General features: G+C 48.7%; 1 pseudogene; it reads left to right on the top strand.

The window, feature by feature from the left end:
- Positions 1 to 725: 725 nt before the first annotated feature.
- On the top strand, positions 726 to 20,831 carry LOC109771457 (uncharacterized acetyltransferase At3g50280-like; annotated as a pseudogene).
- The last annotated feature ends 1,562 nt before the right edge of the window (positions 20,832 to 22,393 follow it).

The following is a 22,393-nucleotide window of genomic DNA, read 5'->3' as shown; positions in this document are numbered from 1 at the left end:
GTTACAGTATCCATCACGTCTCGCCAAACACAATTTGATTTGATCACAAGGGTGTCGTAAAGCGGGAACGAGAAAAGAGAACAAAACCTTTAACGATAAAACTGGCATAGTGAACAAGTTATTGATTCACGGGGATGCCGATAAATATCGTCTCAGGTATTTGTAACATATCACGAAGCAACATGAACAACATATGGTAACAAAAGGTTCACTCGAATATTTATTCGTGTGGGTATAGTGGTCCATATGGATGTCTAGGGTTATGCTATTGATCATTGATCGGAAGGGGGTTCTGGTCTTGTGTGTACTTCACTGAACCTACAAGGTCACACACTTAAGGGTCATCTATCTATTGAGTACTAGACAGCGAGTCTGAGAGAAAGTCGGCGGAAAAGTTTTGGAGAGAAAACCGGAAGTGTTTCGGAGAAACCAAAACTTCTTTCAGGTTAAAGCACCATACTGGGAACGTTTCGGACGATGTCTGGTCATTCTAGAGGGTATCGTAAATGTTCTTGCCCTGCCTGGAATTTTTCGGAGGGAACACACGAGCAAAAACATCTTGTCCCGGCGTGAGGGGATAAGACCCCGCGATTCGTGAGATTTCTTTATAGGGGCACCTCCTTTAGATGGCAGCCCCTTTCGTGGATTTTTGTTGGGGGAGGCGGCTCATTTGGGGAGCACCTCCAACAAATGGTGGAGCGTGTTTTGGGGGAGGTGGGGCCCCCATGAGGGAGCCCCAAGTGTGGCCAGCCATGGATGGAACCCCCCCTCCCCATGGGGCTTTATCCCACCTTTCGTCGATTGCTTTTTGGCCTCCCTCCACCCCTTGCTCACACTATAAATGGAGGTGGAGAGGGCTCTCCATTTCACTCGAGTTTCTAATCACAAAGCTATGCCTCCATGAAATAGTTTCGTAGTGCCGAAAGGTTGTCCGGTTTCCGGTAGGTATTAGTCCTAGACGGTGAACCTCTGCTGGATAGGTGACCCCGGATGTGTGCAACCCGGTAAAGAGATTGTACGTTCGATATACGGTTCGAGGGGCTGTCCGGAGGACTGGTTGAGGGACCGTTCGAGGGAGAAAATCCTCGCTATTGGGAGGTTGTAAAATCCTAGATGCAGGGATCTACACCTACGATCTTCACCAACTCTACTTCCGCTGCACTAGGAGTTGGCAGTGATCAGATCAAACCTTGTATGCATCTTCATAGTGGTCCTGACGTGTTCGTAGTACGGATTTTTTTTTGTTCTCTCCTGCGTTACCCTACAGTGGCATCATGAGCCATGCTCTTAATAATATAACTTCTTGTCTTTATTAGTTATAGAAGTAATTCAAATGAACAAATGATAAGTGTGCACAAAATGGTTAAATGTCATTTAGTTTATCAATATCATTATAATATCTCACGCTTATCTGAGGTCTGGGTTTAAGTACGCCACTGAGGTTGAGAGGGAGAGGCTAGGGCATTTTCTGATTAGTGTCATCTGTGTATAGATCCAGTCCTAACAATCATGTATAGCCCAATGTAATGTTATCTCTGATTTCTGTTGTCAATATTACTACTCATGCTTACTGATTTGTGTTTGTCATTTATGTATAGAACCAGTCCTAACAATCATATATGGTCAATCTACAATTCATGCTTACTAATGTTATCTTTGCTTTATTAGTGTGCATCGGGAGTATTCATATGCTGGATTGCTTCTTTGGAGTGCAAATCAAGCTGGTGTACCTTGGGAGGTGAAGAATAATAAGCTTGAGAAAAAGTTGGACGATCTTACTTTAAAACTTGCTCTGCAAAGGAGAGTGTTGGTATTTTTTGGCTTTATTGCTTTTGTGTTGCTCTGCAAGTATGCTTGTTCCTGCCAGTAGAAGGACGAATATTTTTGCAACCCGCAGTTCCTTGTTTCTCTGAACAATCAGATTTTATAATACTTTTCCTTTGTTTTCTTTCTGATGGTAGTGGATTATTTGCTCCTAGCTGTGTGGATTTTCAAATGTAGGCAGTTGGTGAGGAAAGAAAGTTGGTGGAAATATCCAAACTAGACAAAATAATAGAGACATTAACCCCAGAATGTGCTGCAGCTAAATTAGCCCGAAAAGAAAAAATTGTGACTCCAAAGGCAATTGGATGATTCTTTGAGAAATATAGCTATGTTGTGCAGTAACAAGATTTCAAAAGCAGAAGAACAGAAAGAGAACTCTAATCTGAAGTTGTGAAGGCTTATCTCCTTTTAGGAAACAAGTCTGACATCATAAAATAATAAGTAATGTCTTTTTTGTTAATTAACTGACTTGTTTTCTTGAATATAAAAAATTCTGCCTCGATTGGTCTTTCGGACCGGGAGCAGATGCGCATGTTTGTAAACTTTATTTTGAATCGAGTGGAGAGTTGCAGTGCTTTATATACATCTTTAGCTGCTTCAACTGCCAAAACTAAAATTGCAGGGAATCTCAACAAGGAAATATCTGTCGCCTATTCCTCTTGTAGCAGTGCAAGCTGCCCTGAATCCAGCGGACAAGAATTTCTTTTGTCAAGCCCACCATATGAGTTGAGCAGGTCACGAAGATCGTCATCGGTTCCGACGAGAACAAAAAGCCACCATAGTGCACCGCTGATGGCTCCGTTCTCAAGATCTCCCGGAAGAAGGTCGTGAACACATCGACGTCTCTTGCAAAAAAATTACCATACACGCTAATAGAATAGTATGGAAACGTGTTCGCCTATGGATGATGGATACAAGTCTAGATCAAATAATGCAATACTTTTTCTCAAAAATAAATAAATATATGTGATGTGTGGGAAATAAGGAAGCATTTTTTTTATGTACCGACTCGGGTACAACGAGAATGAAGATGCACGTCCAAGATTACTGATATTATACTATGATTTTTAAACATATTAGGAAATAGTCGCGCCTTTGCTCTCTATGCAATATGCAATGCTAAACTATTGCGTTTTCAATAAATTGAATTCCAATATTATTAGGATATCATTATTTCATTTTCCCTATATACATGATTTTTTGCATTATGTATAAGATTACTTTAGACGTGCGTTGCAACGCTTACTAATTTATTTAGATGTAGACTCGTTTTACTTTGGACAGTGTTTTGTTACAATACTTACCAGACAAGCAAACTTGTCTTCGGTTGCGTTGTGTTACTCCCACTATAACCCGCCTAATCAAACCTTTGCCTGAATTTGAGGGTGGGCCCGCACCTCACTAATCTCCATTTAAAACCTGAAACTTCGAGAACCGAGCGAGATTTTGTTTGGGCCGTGGGCAACCAAGCTTAAGCTAGGATGGGGGATGTCCGGATCATGTCCAGGCGCCTGGTCCGCCTGAAATCAAGCACCTTCCGGCCTCCGGCGCCGAGTTCGTCCACGCCGTGGCGCCGGGTGTCACCGTCATGGACGTCACCGCCCCGTTATGCATCCCGCGGGTGTTCTGGTCCTTCTTCCCGCTCAACGGGGTGATTAGCGCAGAGGCCGCCGCGGGCTCCCGCCCGGTCCTGGCCGCGCAGGTCACCGAGCTCGACAACGGCGTCTTTGTTGCCATGTCCCTCAACCACAGGATGGCCGAGAAAACCACCTTCTGGCACCTGTTCAAACTTGGTCGGAGATGAACCGGCGTAGTGTAAACGACGACCGCGAGTGCGAGATATCCTCGCCGTTGCCGGTGTTTGACAGGTGGTTCCCCGACAGCGGGCTCGACGGCGGCCGTCGGTAGTCACGGGGTTGTGTCCCCCCGGTCCACCGGGATTGGCTGGGGACGCAGGTGTGGACGCCCTCTACTGTGGGGTATCGACCCAGGTCTCATGACTGATGCCGGGCTAGGAAGGAAAGGAGATCTCTTTCTTTCCTCCTTTCATGGTTGGTGCTTCGTGATGTGGACGGATGGTGGTGGTGTTGGGAAACGTAGCATGCAATTTCAAAAAAAATTCCTACGCTCACGCAAGATCTATCTAGGAGATGCATAGCAACAAGGGGGGAAGAGTGTGTCCACGTACCATCGTAGACCAAAAGCGGAACCGTTTGACAACGCGGTTGATGTAGTCGAACTTCTTCTAGCTCGACCGATCAAGTACCGAACATACGGCACCTCCGAGTTCTGCACACGTTCAACGCGATGACGTCCCTCGCCCTCTTGATCCAGCGAGGTGTCGAGGAAGTAGATGAGTTCCGTCAGCACGACGGCGTGGTGACGGTGATGGTGAAGTGATCCGTGCAGGGCTTCGCCTAAGCACTACGAAGATATGACCGGAGGCGTAAACTGTGCAGGGGGGCGCCGCATACGGCTAACGATTGTTGTTGTGTGTTCTAGGCGCCCCCTCCCCACGTATATATAGGTTGGAGGGGGAGGGGAGCAGCCATGGGGTGCCCCAAGTATTTGGAATCCTACTTGGGGTCCTCTCCCAGTTCGCCCCCCCCCCCCCCCTCCTTATTTCCCGAGGGAGGAAAAGGGAAGAGGAGGAGGAGAAGGAAACGGGGGGCGAACCCCTCTTTCCCTTCCCCACTCGGCCTCCTTTCTTAGGGGGGGCACCCCTTATGGGTTGGTGTGCTACCCTCCTATGGCCCATATGGCCCATATACCCTGGGGGTTCCGATAACCCCCCACCCCCCCCCCCCCGGTACTCCGATAACTACCTGATACATTCCGGAACACTTCCGGTGTTTGAATAATATCATCCTATATATAAATCTTTACCTCTCGACCATTTCGAGACTCCTCGTCATATCTGTGATCTCATCCGGGACTCCGAACAACATTCGGTCACCAAATCATATAACTCATATAATACTAAATCGTCATCGAACGTTAAGCTTGCGGACCCTATGGGTTCGAGAACTATGTAGACATGACCGAGACACTTCTCCGGTCAATACCCAATAGCGGAACCTGGATGCTCATATTGGTTCCTACATATTATACGAAGATCTTTATCGGTCGAACCGTTATGACAACATACGTTATTCCCTTTGTCATCGGTATGTTACTTGCCCGATATTTGATCGTCGGTATCTTCATACCTAGTTCAATCTCGTTACCGGCAAGTCTCTTTACTCGTTTCGTAATACATCATCCTGCAACTAACTCATTAGTCACTTTGCTTGCAAGGCTTCTTATGATGTGTATTACCTAGAGGGCCCAAAGATACATCTCCGATACTCGGAGTGACAAATCCTAATCTCGATCTATGCCAACCCAACAAACACCTTCGGAGATACCTGTAGAGCATCTTTATAATCACCCAGTTATGTTGTGACGTTTGATAGCACACAAGGCATTCCTCTGGTATCCGGGAGTTGCATAATCTCATAGTCGAAGGAATATGTATTTGACATGAAGAAAGCAATAGCAATAAAACTGAATGATCAATATGCTAAGCTAACGGATGGGTCATGTCCATCACATCATTCTCCTAATGTGTGATCCCATTATCAAATGACAACTCATGACCATGGTTAGGAAACCTTAACCATCTTTGATCAACGAGCTAGTCAAGTAGAGGCTCACTAGGGACACAATGTTTGTCTATGTATTCACACATGTATTAAGGTTTCCGATCAATACAATTCTAGCATGAATAATAAACATTTATCATGAATAAGGAGATATAAAATAACAACTTTATTATTGCCTCTAGGGCATATTTCCTTCAGTCTCCCACTTGCACTAGAGTCAATAATCTAGATTACATAGTAATGGTTCTAACACCCATGGAGTCTTGGTGTTGATCATGTTTTGCTCATGGAAGAGGCTTAGTCAACGGGTCTGCAACATTCAGATCCATATGTATTTTGCAAATCTCTATGTCTCCCTCCTTGACTTGATCACGGATGGAGTTGAAGCGTCTCTTGATGTGTTTGGTTCTTTTGTAAAAATCTGGATTCCTTTGCTAAGGCAATTGCTCCAGTATTGTCACAAAAGATTTTCATTGGACCCGATGCACTAGGTATTACACCTAGATCGGATATGAACTCCTTCATACAGACTCCTTCATTTGTTGCTTCCGAAGCAGCTATGTACCCCGCTTCACATGTAGATCCCGCCACGACGCTCTGCTTGGAACTGCACCAACTGACAGCTCCACCATTCAATATAAATACGTATCCGGTTTGTGACTTAGAGTCGTCTGAATCAGTGTCAAAGCTAGCATGGACGTAACCATTTACGACGAGCTCTTTGTCACCTCCATAAACGAGAAACATATCCTTGGTCCTTTTCAGGTACTTCAGGATGTTCTTGACCGCTGTCATGTGATCCACTCCCGGATTACTTTGGTACCTCCCTGCTATACTTATAGCAAGGCACACATCAGGTCTGGTACACAACATTGCATACATGATAGAACCTATGGCTGAGGCACAGGAAATGACTTTCATTTTCTCTCTATCTTCTGCAGTGGTCGGGCATTGAGTCTGAATCAACTTCACACCTTGTAACACAGGAACAACCCTTTCTTTGACTGATCCATTTTGAACTTCTTCAAAACTTTATCAAGGTATGTGCTTTGTGAAAGTCCTATTAAGCGTCTTGATCTATCTCTATAGATCTTGACGCCCAATATATAAGCAGCTTCACCGAGGTCTTTCGTTGAAAAACATTTATTCAAGTATCCTTTTATGCTATCCAGAAATTCTACATCATTTCCAATCAACAATATGTCATCCACATATAATATTAGAAATGTTACAGAGCTCCCACTCACTTTCTTGTAAATACAGACTTCTCCGAAAGTCTGTATAAAACTATATGCTTTGATCACCTCATCCAAGCGTATATTCCAGCTCCGAGATGCTTGCAGCAGTCCATAGATGGATCGCTAGAGCTTGCACACTTTGTTAGCACCTTTAGGATCGACAAAACCTTCTGGTTGCATCATATACAACTCTTCTTTAAGAAATCCATTAAGGAATGCAGTTTTGAAGTCCATTTGCCAGATTTCATAATCATAAAATACGGCAATTGCTAACATGATTCGGACAGACTTAAGCATCGCTACGGGTGAGAAGTTCTCATCGTAGTCAACTCCTTTAACTTGTCGAAAACCTTTTGCAACAAGTCGAGCTTTGTAGACAGTAATATTACCATCAGCGTCAGTCTTCTTCTTGAAGATCCATTTATTCTCTATGGCTCGCCGATCATCGGGCAAGTCCACCAAAGTCCATACTTTGTTCTCATACATGGATCCTATCTCAGATTTCATGGCCTCAAGCCATTTATCAGAATCTGGGGTCATCATAGCTTCTTCATAGTTCGTAGGTTCGCCATGGTCTAGTAACATGACTTCCAGAACAGGATTGCCGTACCACTCTGGATATAAAGTTGCTATAAAATGATTGTAAAACATCCAAGAATGATAATATAAGAGCATGAATACTTCATAAATTATAGATACGTTGGAGACGTATCACATGGCACACTGAACTATCGAGTAGTCAGTGGATCGAGCTTGCCAGACGTTCATAACATCAGCATCTGCTCCTGCAGCAGGCCTTTCACCTAGCAGTGCATCAAGAACATAATTCTTCTGTGCAGCAATGAGGATAATCCTCAAGTTACGGAGCCAGCCTGTGTAGTTACTACCATCATCTTTCAACTTAGCTTTCTCTAGGAACGCATTAAAATTCAAGGGAACGGTAGCACGGGCCATTGATCTACAATATAGATATGCAAATACTATCAGGACTAATTTCATGATAAATTAAGTTCAATTAATCAAATTACTTAAGAACTCCCACTTAGATAGACATCCCTCAAGTCATCTAAATGATATGTGATCCAAATCAACTAAACCATGTTCGATGATCACGTGAGATGGAGTAGTCATCAATGATGAACATCTCTATGTTGATCATATCTACTATATGATTGACGTTCGACCTTTCGGTCTCCAGTGTTCTGAGGCCATGTCTGTACATGCTAGGCTCGTCAAGTTTAACCTGAGTATTCCGCATGTGCAAAACTGTTTTGCACCCGTTGTATGTGAACATAGAGTCTATCACACCCGATCATCACGTGGTGTCTCAACACGAAGAACTGTCGCAACAGTGCATACTCAGGGAGAACAATTATACCTTGAAATTTAGTGAAGGGGTCATCTTATAATGCTACCACCGTACTAAGCAAAATAAGATGCATAAAAGATAAACATCACATCCAATCAAAATATGTGACATGATATGGCCATCATCATCTAGTGCTTTTGATCTCCATCTCCAAAGCATCGTCATGATCTCCATCGTCACCGGCTCGAAACCTTGATCTCCATCGTACCGTCGTGGTCGTCTTGCCAACTATTGCTTCTACAACTATCGCTAACGCATAGTGATAAAGTAAACCAATTACATGGCGTTTGAATTTCATACAATAAAGAGACAACCATAAGGCTCCTGCCGGTTGCCGATAACTTTTACAAAGCATGATCATCTCATACAATAACGTATATCACATCATGTCTTGACCATATCACATCACAACATGCCCTCCAAAAACAAGTTAGACGTCCTCTACTTTGTTGTTGCAAGTTTTACGTGGCTGCTACGGGCTTCTAGCAAGAACTGTTCTTACCTACGCATCAAAACCACAACGGTGTTTCGTCAAGTTTGCTGTTTTAACCTTCAACAAGGACCGGCCGCAGTCAAATTCGATTCAACTAAAGTAGGAGAAACATACACCCGCCAGCCACCTTTATGCAAAGCTAGTTGCATGTCTGTCGGTGGGACCGGTCTCATGAACGTGGTTATGTAAGGTTGGTCCGGACCGCTTCATCTAACAATATCGTCGAATCAAAATAAGACGTTGGTGGTAAGCAGTATGACTATCACCGCCCACAACTCTTTGTGGTCTACTCGTGCATATCATCTACGCGTAACCTGGCTGTGATACCACTGTTGGGTAACGTAGCATGCAATTTCAAAAAAAATACTATGCTCACGCAAGGTCTATGTAGGAGATGCATAGCAACGAGGGGGGGAAGAGTGTGTCCACGTACCCTCGTAGACCGAAAGTGGAAGCATTTGTGGTTGATGTAGTCGAACTTCTTCTAGCTCCGACCGGTCAAGTACCGAACGTACGAGACCTCCGAGTTCTGCACACGTTCAGCGCGATGACGTCCCTCGCCCTCTTTATCCAGCAAGGTGTCGAGGAAGTAGATGAGTTCCGTCAGCACGATGGCGAGGTGATGGTGATGGTGAAGTGATCCGCGCAGGGCTACACCTAAGCACTACGAAGATATGACCGGAGGCATAAACTGTGTAGGGGGGCGCCGCACACGGCTAACGATTGTTGTTGTGTGTTCTAGGTGCCCCCTCCCCAGGTATATATAGGTCGGAGGGGGAGGGGAGCAGCCATGGGGCGCCCCAAGTAGGAGGAATCCTACTTGGGGTCCTCTCCCAATTCGGCCTCTGTCGGTGTCAAAACCGGCGGATCTTGGGTAGGGGGTCCCGAACTGTGCGTCCAAGGCGGATGGTAACAGGAGGCGGGGGACACGATGTTTACCCAGGTTCGGGCCCTCTCTATGGAGGTAATACCCTACTTCCTGCTTAATTGATCTTGATGATATGAGTATTACAAGAGTTGATCTACCACGAGATCGTAAAGGCTAAACCCTAGAAGCTAGCCTATGGTATGATTGTTTTTTGTCCCACGGACTAAACCTCCGGTTTATATAGACACCGGAGGGGGCTAGGGTTACACAGAGTCGGTTACAAGGGAGGAGATCTACATATCCGTATTGCCAAGCTTGCCTTCCACGCCAAGGAGAGTCCCATCCGGACACGGGACGAAGTCTTCAATCTTGTATTTTCATAGTCCAATAGTCCGGCCAAAGGATATAGTCCGGCTGTCCGAGGACCCCCTAATCCAGGACTCCCTCAGTAGCCCCTGAACCAGGCTTCGATGACAATGAGTCTGGCGCGCAGATTGTCTTCGGCATTGCAAGGCGGGTTCCTCCTCCGAATATTCCATAGAAGATTTTGAACACATGGATAGTGTCCGGCTCTGGAAAACAAATTCCACATACCACCTTAGAGAGAATAATATTTCCACAAATCTAATCTGCTGACAGCTTTTCTTAATGTGACGTTCTGCCGTGGTCTGGTCATGACGAACCGTTTTTCTGAGCCTGCCACTGCATGTGTCGTGAGGCGGTTTTATTGGCACATCCTGTCGAAGCAGAGATCGTGTTCCCCTTATCACGGGATTCTCATCAATACGGGTGTGGGTAACCCGATCGTACCCGCTGGCACAACTCCTCGATTTTAGGCAAGTTCCAGACGGTCGTGCAGAGGGCGCTTGATATTCACCCTTTTTATAAAGGGGTCAAGGCATGTCCTTTTCTTTTTGCGCTTGATCTTTCCCTTCTCCTACCTCGAATTCCAGCGCCCAAGGCGGAGGCTAAGCGCATCGGACCTTCAATCATGTCTGGATCCAACCTTCAAGGCTGGTGGGTGGCCTCCTCCGTCACAGAGGAGGACATCAAGAAGCTAAGAGAAGCCAGGTATCTGACCACCGAAATCTCGCACAGGCTGCCTGCTCAAGGGCAGGTCATCCCCACTCCCGAACCTAACGAGAGTGTAGTATTTGTTTCCCACTTCCTCTGAGGGCTAGGCTTTAGTCTTGACCCCTTTGTTAGAGGGCTTATGTTCTATTACAGGCTCGATTTCCATGATCTGGCTCCGGATTCCATCCTTCACATCTCGTCGTTTATCGTCGTGTGTGAGGCCTTCCTCCGCATCGCCCCACACTTCGGCTATGGCTCAAGACCTTCAATGTGAAGCCGAAGCTAATCGATGGGCGACACGCAGAGTGCGGAGGCGCCATAATAGGCAAAGGTGTCGATGCTCCATGGCCAAAGGGATCCTTCCCGGAGATGCCCAACTTATGGCAGCGGGAGTGGTTTTACATCACGGCTCCCCGAAGTACTAAGTGGGTAGCTGCCCCTGCCTTCCGTTCGGGCCCCCTGCCATAACTGGCGTCATGGGTCAACAAGGGGCTGGACTGGGGGCCGGCTAATGACGTGCTGACATTGCAGAGTCGCATCCGGGATCTCCTCAAGAGAGACGTCAGCCTTGTCAAGGTAATGCAAGTCATGCTAGTTCGTCGGGTCCTGCCATGCCAACGTCGATCTCTCCGTATGTGGGAGTTCAACCCGGAAGGACCGCGAACCATTCAGCAATTCTTCGGCGTGACGCTCGAAGAGATGTACAGATTGTTCTTCGGATCACGAATAAAGTGTCCGGACACCACCGAGGATGCGGGCCTAAACTGCAATCGTCCAGACACCCAAGTAAGTAATTCTTCGGCCAAACATGTTGTCTCTTTATTTATCATAACATCATTCTGAAAAGTCGGTCTTTGACCAGGACTGGATAAAAAAGGCGAAGATGATCAGGTGTCCGGCCCCCCTTCCCGAAGGCTCACCGGATCATGTACTAGCCAGGATGCTTGAGCTCGCGCCTTATCAAGCGCCATCACGGGAAGATAAAGGGAGGAATAAAGAAGCCGAAAGCGGGCCTCACTCATCATTCATTCAAACCGGGGGAATTAGTGCCTCCGCGAAGGAGGATAACTGGGGAGAAGAATCTAAAATTCCGTCTCCCCAAGGAAGGAAGAGGACCGCATCTGAAGACTTGGAAACAATGGTTTCCAAGCGAGGGAAGAAACCTTTGTCAGGGGGCCCTACCCCGGAGGGCATCCTTACCGCACAATGCCCGCAAGGGGACCAGCCCTCCACCGAGCTGTAAGTAAACAAAAGTACTTTATAGTAAATATATCTTACTTTATTTCCGAGGGCAATAACCGAGACATATGTCTTGTAGTTCGGATCGTAGCCCTTCTCGACAGAGTTCGTCTTTGGGGGATCTTCTTCCGGAGATGATGGAGAGCGAAACGCCTCCCCATGCCTCCCCGCCTCATGTGGCGGACGACCCAGATGTGTCGTCACGAAGGATTTCTCCTGATCCACCAAGGCCAGAAGGTAACCCTTCAGCCTCCCGAAGTCCGGAGTATTCGGCTCCTAAGGGGAGCAACAGAAAAAGTCCGGAGCCGTCCGGCGCGAGACCAGACGCACTGATGAATCTTCTGGAGCAAGCGGCTATCTCAGAAGTGCATCGTACGTTAATGGGTATGGTGATTGAGAGGATTTCATCCGCCAAAAGTGGGTTGCATGAAGCTTTTATGAGCCTGCTGAGAGGCTTTGAGGTACGCAAATTAATATGTATATTTTTGACGGTACCGCACACGCTAGGTGTGCCCTATGCAGATAGTAGCCCCTGAGACTCTGGTTGCCGTCGAAAAAGGCGGCAAACAGAGGATCATAGTCCCAGGTAATGATCATGCCGCTTTCATGTGCAGGCGGCTGAGGGTCCGGTGGCTAGCCGGACTGGTGAGTTTGCCGAACTGAAGCGGCAACTTGATGCGGTGGATGTCGACATCGTGCTTGTAAACAGGCGGCTTGACGAGGCACAGGGTATGTATTCTTCGGTGGTTAACATATATTAAGAGGAGCATGATGCTAGTATCTATAATATGCTTTGACTGCAGATGGAGCTGCCGCCGTGGTGACCCTTCGGGCGGAACTTGCCCGAGCCAAGGAACAAGCCAGGAGGAGTGATGCGGCCGCCCTAAAGGCGGTTGAAGAGTTAAGAGCCGAACAGGCTGCGCATTGCCAGAGCAAAGAGAAAATGGCCAAGATGGCTGTTGAGTTGAAAGATGCCGCCGACCGTTATGAGCTTCTTGAAAGGGAAAGTCAAACGAAGATGGCGGACCTGGAGAAAGCCATGGTAGCAGCCAAGGAAACCCGCTCTAAAATCAGAGCGGCGAAGGAGGAGCTACGTCAAGCCGGAGATATCACGGCTGGGAAGCCCTTTTTGTTGCGGACGAAGTTAGGGGATCCTAAGTATGCCCTTCTGGATCAATTATGGAGTTCTGCGGACGCGTACTTGGATTTGGCAGCGAGTCCTGCTGATGCGGCCAAGTTTTTCGAAGATCAAAAAGATCACGAAGTGGAAAAGTTGTTCTGGTCACAGTTCAATGCTCCAGCGCGTCCGCTGCTGTTAAATGAGCAAATGGCCGAGTGGGCCGAGCTCCATAGGTTGTCCAGACTTGCCATGAGGTTAGTCGTGGATTGTCTTTGGCCGGAAGGACCAAGGCCGAATAGTTATTTTGGTCTAGTGCAACGATTCCTTGGTGTTGTGCCACGTATCGATGTTGTAAAGAGGTCGGCGTGCATAGAGGGTGCGCGGATGGCTCTTGCCCGTGTCAAGACATACTAGGCAGGGATGGAGGCCACCGCTATTGCAACCCAGAATCCGGCCGTAGGCCAGGTTTCGGCCGAGCACTATTTTGAAGAAGTCCTAGAAGGTGCTCGTTTAATAGAGGCTCAGTGCTCGAAGATTGTCATGTTCGAGTGACATGTATCCCGATTGTAATGCTATTTGAATTATAAAGGATGTGTTTATACTTTTGCCTGAAAGTATTATTATGCCTCCTGTGCGGTCGTTTATGTATATATATATAACCTGAAAGTTTGCAGTCGTCGGCTTCAGCCCCCACGCATATAATGCGGGGGTGTTCGCAAAAGCGTGTGTTCACACTTGATCCAACGTCTTGGTCCATTAAGGAGGTGGTAGCGCGGCGAACGAGGCAATCGGACTATATTGCTTTAACACTTTCGCTTAACCATAGGAGCTTGACAGTGGGGCTACTATATAGCCCCTGGTACTTCCGCGCTCATCCGAGTACGGGGCGCGTACATACATGACCGGGAAAACCGGCCCTTCGTTAATGCGGAGGAATCCCGAAGATTCCGCTAAGTCATCGAGTGGTTGACCAGTCTCACGCTTTATCATGACAGTCAGTTTTCGGCTTTCTCTACTGAGGTGCTCATCCGGATGAACCAGGGCACAATCGCAGTAGTTCTCCCGGTGCCACCTTAGCCGATAGAGCGGAACGTAAGGTAGAAAAACGCGGGAGCCGGGCAAACCCAACATTTGACAAAAGACATGATTCGGAGCTGGTGCATATAAGGCCAAACTCGCGACGCCGAACACTCCCTAAGGTGTTCGGTCTTTACAACATGTACCAGGCTGAGTAACGCCCTTGATAAAGGAACCTAAATTTCCACGTACGTGCATTAGTCTGACGTGGCGAAATGCCAACAACGCCAGCATCCCTCACGGTTGTGTTAGGTATCCGGGGGGGTGTCAAGCAACAAGAGACAGTAAGAAAGGTTTACACAAGGTCTTAATCTAAAAAGAAACCTTTGAGCGGGGCCCTGATGCACGTCTGCGCCTGTGTCTCCGTTGTGCCGTATCCTGGAAGGGTGTAGCACGATTGTCATCTGTAAAAGAGAAAAACTTAGATGAAAGTGTTGGTGCGAAAAACTGATTATTCTCATTAAAAGTCAATCTAAATGAAGTAAAGCCGAACTGTAGTCCTTTTTACATGCGGGAAGCCCCTGGTACCGCCTATGGGGGTATATCCATCAAACCAATCTCAGGTTTATCTAAGTTGTTATAGCTAGTGGTGCGCCGGACTCGTCTAGCCGTGTCGTGGTCTTGACGACCGACCATTTATTCTGGTTGGAGAGGCCATTTAGTGTTCGGCTGCTAAAGCCGCCACATGTTCTTCCGCGCGTAAGGAACGCTCAGTGTTTCCGCTAACTATGATGATGCCACATGGACCGGGCATCTTAAGCTTAAGAGAAGCGTAATGCGGTACTGCATTAAAATGAGTGAAGGTTGTTCTTCCGAGTAGTGCTTGATAGCCGCTGCGGAATGGAGTGATGTCGAAGGTTAACTTTTCACTTCGGAAGTTGTCGGGAGAACCGAATACAACCTCTAGTACTAGAGAGCCCGTACAGCGGGCCTCTGGGCCTGGTATTACTCCTTTAAAGGTAGTATTGCTTTGGCTGATTCTTGTCGGGTCTATCCCCATTTTGCGGACTGTGTCCTGATATATCAGACTAAGACTACTGTCGCCGTCCATGAGGACTTGGGTGAGATGGTATCCGTCGATTATTGGGTCTAGCACCAAGGCAGCCAATCCTCCGTGTCGGATACTAGTCGGGTGATCCCTGCGATCAAAAGTGATCGGGCAGGCCGACCAAGGGTTGAACTTAGGGGTGACGGGCTCTACGGCGCATATGTCTCGGAGTGCGTGTTTGCTCCTTCTTTTTTTACGTGAATCATGTTCACTGTTTTGACCTCTGGTGGGAATTTTTTCTGTCCCCCAGTGTTTTGCTGGCGAGGCTCATCCTCGTCTTCACTTGGTGTCTCCCTCCCCTTGTGTTCGGTGTTTAGCTTGCCGGCCTGCTTGAAGACCCAGCATTCTCTGTGGGTGTGATTTGCAGGTTTATCGGAGGTGCCATGAATCTGACATAACTTGTCTAGAATCTTGTTTAGGCTGGACGGTCCATCTTTGTTGCCTTTAAAAGGCTTTTTCCATTGACCGGGTCGAGAGCCCCTAAATCCGGCGTTTACTGCCGTGTTGTCTGGGTTGTCTTCATTATTTCGACGCTTGCTTTTACTGCGTCGTGGTTTTCCATTGCCATCCCTGACTTCAGATGTGCCTGGGTCGCTGGTGCTACTACGGGCCAGCCAGCTATCTTCGCCCGCGCAAAAGCGGTTCATAAGGCTTGTTAGGGTTGCCATTGTCCTCGGTTTTTCTTGGACGAGGTGTCTGGCGAGCCATTCGTCTCGGACGCTGTGTTTGAAAGCTGCTAAGGCTTCGGCGTCCAGGCAGTCGACGATTTGATTCTTCTTAGTGAGAAATCTGTTCCAAAGCTTTCGGGCTGACTCTCCGGGCTGTTGAATTATATGACTTAAATCGTCTGCATCCGGAGGTCGGACATAGGTCCCTTGAAAGTTAGCCCTAAAAGCATCCTCAAGCTCCTCCCGACTTCCAATTGAGTTTTCGGGGAGGCTCTTCAGCCAGTGCCGAGCTGGTCCCTTCAGCTTGAGGGGCAAGTATTTGATGGCATGGAGATCGTCTCCGCGAGCCATATGGATATGGAGGATGAAGTCCTCAATCCAGACCCCGGGGTCTGTCGTTCCGTCGTACGCCTCTATGTTCACGGGCTTGAATCCCTCTGGAAATTCGTGATCCAGCACCTCATCGGTGAAGCATAGGGGGTGCGCGGCACCCCTGTATTTGGATGTGTCATGGCGTTCTGACGGTTGTAGTGTTCGGTTTTGATTCTGCGCTAGAGTGCGCTTCCTAGATCCGTAGATGGAAATGGTCACGCCGGCTTTTTGATGCAAATCCTCGCGTGAATCGTGTGCTGACTTATGTGCGGCTTCGTTAGCCGCCCTATTGCGGCCACGAGGTGGTCGATCCGACCGGTCGGCCGTTTTGTTTTTCGGCTGTGTAGGCTCTAAGGCCTCATCATCGAATTCAGGCAACAGCTTGCGCTTTGGATAGCTCTTTGTGTGGCGACTGCCACCATACTTTTCTTCAGTGTCGAGCACTTTGTTCCATCTACTGTTGAGCGTATTCTGCGCAGCCTTAAGCCTTTGCTTCTGCTTCTTCAGACTCCTCGCGGTGGCAATAAGCCTTCTATGGAGGTTCTCTTGTTCCAAGTGCCTTTCCGGGATGATGCGTGCATCGTCGTCTGGACTGTTTTCCTCTCCGGAGAGAGGTTGATGAGCTTTATCCTCGGCGTCGCCGTGATCGGACAGCGGTTCCGTACTATGTTCGCTGTCCGCTGGTTCATCCTGCTCTGTCGCTGGATCCATGTGGTCGTCGTTTCCTTTGGGGTCGACCGGGGTATATTTTTTCCTGCGCTGTTGTCGCTGTTTTTGCCGAGGCGGGATTTGGAGCGGCGTTTAGGTCGTCGCTTTGGTTGCTTCTCGAGGGAACTAACCTTCGCTGCATCCTTCCGTTCCTCGTCATTGTTTTCTTTGGGTGTATCCACCATATATACATCGTGTGATGAAGTGGTTGTCCAGCGCCCTGTGGGCGGTGGTTCCTGTTCCTCTCCTGCATCGTCGTCCATACCATCGATGTCTTCGGAGTCGAAATCGAGCATGTCGGTTAAGTCGTCGATAGTGGCTATTAAGTGGGTGGTGGGTGGGGAACAAATTTCTTCATCATCCGCTTCCCACTCGAGTCGTATATAGTTCGGCCGAGGGTCTCCTGACAAGGAGAGAGACCTTAGTGAATTTAGCACATCGCCCAGAGGCGAGTGCTGAAAGATATCCGCGGAGTAAAACTCCATGATCGGCGCCCAATCAAATTCGATAGGCACGGACGCAGGCGGTTCGGGGCCTGTGGCCGGGGACGAATCCGAGGATCCGGCGACACAGGTCTCATAGGAGGTGAAGTCAGTATTCGGCTCTATCGCCACTGAGTATGTGGCCTCCGAGGCGGGGTCCATCCACCCGTCCTCAGACGGTGCAATAGACTCCGGATCTAGGGCCGGAGTAGCCACAGGTGTGATCTCCCGAACACCGTCCGACGGCAGAGCTAAGTCATGCTCGTCGTGACTGTGCGGCTTACCTGACATGGGCTCGAATCCGTCAAAAATCAAGTCTCTGCGGATGTCGGCAGTGTAGTTTAAATTTCCAAAACTGACCTGACGGCCAGGGGCGTAGCTCTCGATCTGCTCCAGATGGCCAAGCGAGTTGGCCCGCGGTACGAAGCCGCCGAATACGAAGATCTGGCCGGGGAGGAAAACCTCACCCTGGATCGCATCGTTGCCGATGATCGAAGGAGCCATCAAGCCTTGTGGTGACGGCACAGTGGAACTCTCAATGAAAGCACCAATGTCGGTGTCAAAACCGGCGGATCTCGGGTAGGGGGTCCCGAACTGTGCGTCTAAGGCGGATGGTAACAGGAGGCGGGGGACACGATGTTTACCCAGGTTCAGGCCCTCTCTATGGAGGTAATACCCTACTTCCTGCTTGATTGATCTTGATGATATGAGTATTACAAGATTTGATCTACCACGAGATCGTAAAGGCTAAACCCTAGAAGCTAGCCTATGGTATGATTGTTTTTTGTCCTACAGACTAAACCCTCTGGTTTATATAGACATCGGAGGGGGCTAGGGTTACACAGAGTCGGTTACAAGGGAGGAGATCTACATATCCGTATTGCCAAGCTTGCCTTCCACGCCAAGGAGAGTCCCATCCGGACACGGGACGAAGTCTTCAATCTTGTATTTTCATAGTCCAACAGTCCGGCCAAAGGATATAGTCCGGCTGTCCGAGGACCCCCTAATCCAGGACTCCCTCAGCCTCCCCCCACCCCTTCCTTATTTCCGGAGCGGGGGAAGGGAAGAGGAGGAGGAGAAGGAAAGGGGGGCGAACCCCTCTTTCCCTTCCCCACTCGGCCTCCTTCCTTAGGGGGGCGCCACCCCTTGTGGGCTGGTGTGCTCCCCTCCTATGGCCCATATGGCCCATATCTTTCCCCCGGGGGTTCCAGTAACCCCCCCCCCCCCCCCGGTACTCCGATAACTACCCGATACATTCTGGAACACTTCCGGCGTCCGAATATATATATATATATATCAATCTTTACCTCTCAACCATTTCGAGACTCCTCGTCATGCCCGTGATCTCATCCGAGACTCCGAACAACATTCGGTCACCAAATCATATAACTCATATAATACTAAATCGTCATCGAACGTTAAGCGTGCAGACCCTACGGGTTCGAGAACTATGTAGACATGACCGAGACACTTCTCCGGTCAATAACCAATAGCGGAAGCTGGATGCTCATATTGGTTCCTACATATTCTACAAAGATCTTTATCGGTCGAACCGTTATGACAACATACGTTACTCCCTTTGTCATCAGTATGTTACTTGCCCGAGATTCAATCGTCGGTATCTTCATACCTAGTTCAATCTCGTTACCGGCAAGTCTCTTTACTCGTTCCATAATACATCATCCTGCAACTAACTCATTGATCACTTTGCTTGCAAGGCTTCTTATGATGTGTATTACCGAGAGGGCCCAGAGATACCTCTCCGATATTCTGAGTGACAAATCCTAATCTCGATCTATGCCAACCCAACAAACACCTTTGGAGATACCTGTAGAGCATCTTTATAATCACCTAGTTATGTTGTGACGTTTGATAGCGCACAAGGCATTCCTCCGGTATCCGGGAGTTGTATAATCTCATAGTCGAAGGAATATGTATTTGACATGAAGAAAGCAATAGCAATAAAACTGAACGATCAATATGCTAAGCTAACGGATGGGTCATGTCCATCACATCATTCTCATAATGATGTGATCCCGTTATCAAATGACAACTCATGTCCATGGTTAGGAAACCTTAACCATCTTTGATCAATGAGCTAGTCAAGTAGAGGCTCACTAGGGACACAGTGTTTGTCTATGTATTCACACATGTATTAAGGTTTCCGATCAATACAATTCTAGCATGACTAATAAATATTTATCATGAATAAGGAAATATAAAATAAAAACTTTCTTATTGCCTCTAGGGCATATTTCCTTTCGGTGGCTACGACGTGGATGCCAGAGCGGCAGCTCCGGATGGCGGTCCGCATGATTGGCTCTCCGGCGGGCTCCATGTGGTGGTGGTGGCTCTCCCTCTTGGTCGTGTGGGCAATAGGAGGGTAGTAGTGGGTCGCTCGGGCGCTCTCCTTGCCCTTGGCAGTGGCGTCGCCCCTATCCGGACCTGCGGAGCTGAACTCGTTACGCCTGTCTTGAAGACCTCTTGTGGCACGGGCCGGGGGAGCTTCCGAGTGAAAGCTCTGCGCTTTGGCGCCGACGATGGCGACGCTTGTGGGCACCGCTTTCTTCTTAAAGACGTTGTCGTGGTGCTCCTCTTCGTGCCAGGGTTCTGGGTGAAGACCCTTGTCCCTTATGGACTCGGCAGCGGCGACGCTTTACGTCGTTTTTCCTTCTGAAGGCGTTGTCGTGGAGCTTAGGTGTTTAGGGTGCTGTGTGCCGTTGTACTCGGTTTCCCTTTGCTTTCTTTTGCTAGCGTAGTAGTCCTGCGTGATCCGTTTACCAGAGGATCGGCATTATGTGAAAGCTGCCCCACCATCTTGTATTGTTCGGTCGTGTACTTGGTTCGGCGATTGCTTTATGTATAAAGCGGGGCGAAAGCCTTTCGAGGAGGTTTGCGTCGTCCCCATCCATGTACCCTTGGGCAAGCTGGACGATATCGTGGGGCAACGTCGACGTGCTTATGCTCAGCGCCCGCCGGTGCAGGAATGCTTCGTGCGTTTCTCCGGGGAGAGCGTGAAGAATCTGGTGTCGAAGGCGAACGCTGACATGTCTGGATCCGGCACCACCATTTCCTCGCTGCAGGCCATGCTCGCGCACCTGTGGCGCGCGGTGTGCCACGCCAGAGGCTGGCGCCTGAGGAGGAGACGCGGTACGTCCTCCAGGTAGGATGTCGGGGCCGCGTGGACGGCGTGCCGACGGCCTACTCTGGCAACGTGGCCGCGCTCGTCACGGCCGATTTCACTGCCAGCAAGATCCTGGAGAAAGGGCTGGGCCGGGCGGCCTGGCTGCTGAACCGGGTCGTGGCATCGTTCGACGGGGCGTGCGAGTGGGAGGAACTCGCGGCCTGGGCCCGAGAGCCAAGCTTCGGGTTGCCGCCGGCGCTCTCGCGCTGCTGATCATGGGGAACTGTCTGCGGTTCAACGTGTACGGCAACGACTTTGGATGGGGAGCGCCGGTGTCCGTGCGGAGCGGCGCAGGGAACAAGGTGAGCCACAAGAGCGTACGAGGGCGGCGCGGGGAGCATTGCGCTGGAGGTGTACCTCGCCATGGACGCGCTCGCAAGGCTAGTCGCCGACTATGAATTCATGAGCGCCACCATGCCGTGATCTCCGTCTCCTAGGCCGGCCGACCGACCGACCGATGTAAGGGCATGTACAATGGTGGCATATGGATACAGATGTCCCATGACAAAAAGTAGTTTGAGGCACCTATATTTATTTATTTTTCCCCAATGCAAGCTACCACTACTGGGCCTCATTAAAAAAATACTCCCTCCGTTCCTAAATATTTGTCTTTCTAGAGATTTCAACAAGTGACTACATATGGAGAAAAATGAGTGAATCTACACTCTAAAATATGTCTATATACATCCGTATGCGGTAGTCCATTTGAAATCTCTAAAAAAACAAATATTTAGAAACGGAGGGAGTAGAAAATAAATAGTACACATGAATCTCTACTTTTCAGTCCAACCTTTTCAACTTTTGACACTAGACCACATTTTTTCTCTCCAAGCACCCGCCTCCTGCAGAGGATCCCGCTTCCCTATCCGAACCTACTTTACCTGCTATCCGAACCTACATGGCATGCGAGGCATCACCCTGGGGCTATGCATTGTACATGCCCTAACTGTGTAGCTTTAATTCTTGTACTGGTCATGTAATTGATGTCAAGGTTCATAAGGTCACTCAATCATAAGTTCTTTCTTGGCATGTTCAAGCTCATTATTGATCTTTCAATACGCAATAAGTAATAGATTCAAGTTTTTTCATCTCTCTTTCAACTCTTGATAAATCTTATCAAGTTCCTTCGTTTTCTCTTGACTCAGCTCTCACGTGCTTCATTACCCCAAACTTTCTTCTCAGCTGAGCTAATACCACCTCAAGATATATTTTTTATAGCCAAGTCCTTTTTTCCAATTTGCATTGCCTCCTCAAAGCATCTTCTTCCTCTTGCTGCAATTTTCAAGATGCATTTCGGCGGCATATAAAAAGTGCATGAAAGCAATGCCTCGTGTTTTGGACTGATCATGTGGGAGAGTATGGCTCGATACTGGGGAGGCTTAAAAGGTCTTTTTCTCGAGTATTTAACCAAAAACTACCACATTTCACGGACATGTGACGGAAAACTACCACTTTACGTTTTTGTGCGGAAAAATATCAAATTTGTCCTAAACCGTGGCAAAAAACTACCAACTCGCGTAAGCGCTCGCTTCGCCCGCGCTAACCTCGAATCTGACCGGTTGGGCCCGCGAATCAGTTGCCACGCAGGCTAACGGACGGCCGCCGCGCGTTGACGGCCGTTATCGGCCCGTCCGCTGTCGGAACGGCGGCTGTCGGTCGGGTGCGGGTCAAGATCTGATTCGTTCCCCTCTCGCTTCACTCTCTCCCTCCTCTCCCTCTCTCTGAACTAGGTGGTGGCCGCCATGTCGTCGTTGATTTCGGAGGGTGGCGGCGCTGGCGGCGGCGACGCTGGCGGCGGCGACGCTGGCGGCGTTGACACAAGTTTGGACGCTGCTGCCTCGCCCGCGCCTCCACCGATGGCCAGCGGCTCAGTCGATAATTGGTTGGGGAGCACCAGTTTCTCAACGCAGGCTGGCTCGCAGCAGCCGGAGGCACCGCTCTCCCAGTCATCGCCAATGGGTTGCAGGTATGCAAGTATCATCTGC

The sequence above is a fragment of the Aegilops tauschii genome, chromosome 4 (genome assembly GCF_002575655.3).
Source record: "Aegilops tauschii subsp. strangulata cultivar AL8/78 chromosome 4, Aet v6.0, whole genome shotgun sequence".
Taxonomy (NCBI): domain Eukaryota; kingdom Viridiplantae; phylum Streptophyta; class Magnoliopsida; order Poales; family Poaceae; genus Aegilops; species Aegilops tauschii.
The sequence above is the reverse complement of the archived record's forward strand: the minus strand, read 5'-3'. Positions and strand labels throughout refer to the sequence as shown.